This window comes from Seriola dumerili, unplaced genomic scaffold, assembly GCF_002260705.1.
Source record: "Seriola dumerili isolate Sdu_G_001 unplaced genomic scaffold, Sdu_1.0 BDQW01000290.1, whole genome shotgun sequence".
NCBI classification, from domain to species: Eukaryota; Metazoa; Chordata; class Actinopteri; order Carangiformes; family Carangidae; genus Seriola; species Seriola dumerili.
In genome coordinates, this window is record NW_019174545.1 from 4682588 (window position 1) to 4684844 (window position 2257).

Genomic DNA, 2257 nt, shown 5'->3' on the forward strand with positions numbered 1-2257 from the left:
CATCAGCACTAGGCAGTAACAACAGAACACTGCGAGACATACACAGAGAGAAATGGCACATATTTATCATATTCACATTTTCAAAAATTCTCATTTTATGGCTCTTGCTTTGTCTCTCTTCATTATGGGATTGTCTAGGACAAAGGACCTATTCTATCTGAGTCACTAGCTTGCTTATCTCAGGGATGAGTGCAAAACAACATAATTCAAAGGCAGGATGTGTTTCCTTTGCACTGTGAAGTATGTTTTGTTTATGGTGAGATGCGCTCATCTCTGACTCATTCATAGATTTGTTGAAATAAAGATGAATTGTGTTGTATCACAAAACCATGCATGTCGCACAACCTTTATTAGCCTAAGCCTCAATAGCTTATCTTATACAGTATCTGCTATGCTGCTGTGTTTGTCACAGGCATATTGTCATAGTCTTTATGATAGAATTCATAGGATGAAAACATATGAGGAACCTAAAACCTTTACAAAAGGTCTCCTTCTCCATTATAATAAGCTTACACTGTCAGTGAACATAGGCAAAGCTTATGCTACAAGCTATTGAGTCTAAATAATTGATTATGAAACAGATTCTGCTTAAATAATATCCTAAATTTGGTGATTCTGAGAAAAGCATGGGGGCAAAGTGTGTGCCTGATTACACACACATATTGCCAACTGTATCAGACTCACATCTATTTCTGCATTTGTCCCTCTATCAGACCAGAACTTGGAACTCTACTAGTGCTAACATTTTTGGTTTGGAAACTGCGGTCAGTTTACTGAGTATTATTGGAAACGTGCAAATTACAGTTGAATGGCCTCACAAAACGTTCACCCCTGCAACTACTTTCTTAGACAATTTCCAGCTCATAATTTTTATAGCTATGTCAGCAAGGCAAAATTAAATCAGTCAATTAAGGCAAATATTTATGATGTAGTGTGTGTGTGTGTGTGTGTGTGTGTGTGTGTGTGTGTGCGTGCATGTGTATGACTGTGTTAGTGCATGTGCAGTTTTTTAGTAGTGAATCTACACAGAAGAGAGGCTTTACACCAATTCACCTGCATAGCGCAGTGCTTGCCTGTATATAGCAATGCATAAATGCACAAATTCTACTTAAGTAAGCATACCTTAGCACAGATATGGCAAGCCAGTAACACTATCATAGGCACAGGTCGTTAACACTGTGTACTTGGCAGATAGTAAGTATAAAATGTTAGCTAATTACAGCTATTACATACTTTCACAGTCTTTCAACTTGCTCCAGGTGCTGTCCCTGCAATGACTAAGCAACATGAGAACTAAGAGAATACAACTCCTTAGGTTTCCACTGTAAGTGAGAGCTGGTTGAAAAGGTGAGACATAGCAGCTGTTTATGAATTGCTGGGTGTTCCCTTCTGATAAATAACTATATCAATGAGTCCTCCTTGAGCAAGGCACTTACTCGGTGGTGCTCAGTGTACTAAAGCACTAAGTGGCTCCCAACTGTGACTGAATCTGAATAAATTCTTCCTCTTACTACAAGAACTGCTGCTCATTGCAGTAAGTGATGTATGTTCACAGTACTATGTGCATGTCAAAAATAAAAAACTCAGGTTAAAAGAAAATTCCATGTTGGGACATGTATAATCAGTAATTAGATTATGATTAAATCTAATTATTTAGATTTAGATTATTAGATTATATGTTGCTTGTTGTTGTTTTTTGTTGTCCTTGTTTATTCATGTTTGTGTGCATTTTGTACTCTATGGTTCTTTTGGAGCAAAATCTCATTACATCATATACTCAGTTTGGCCACTTAATCATGAAAATATGAACAGCATGCCATTAAACAAAATGAAGCCAGGAATGCAAGGTAAAACTGCATAGTTGTGTTTTCAACTGTATTTCTGGGCAGATTTTTCCTTCAGCTAATGCCTTTTTGTATAAAAATATATCTCTAGCAAAGTACTAATAAGATGACATGATGAAATAAGAAATTTTAAGAATACAAAATAAGCCACGATTGAGCGGCAAAAACACCTCTGCCAGCAAGAGGTGTCAACATCAGCGATGACTTCTTCACGGTGTGGTATGAAAAATATGACTAGAATGTACTTGTCTTGTCCCAGTCAATCATACACTGACATCTCTTTGTGAGATTAAGACTTTAGCGATGTCATTGCACCAAACACAATTAGCCACAGATGTTATGAGATCCAAGGAAGCAGTGAACTAATGCTTTTTGGACTCAAGTCTCAACCTTATACTTGTGTGCGTCATGTG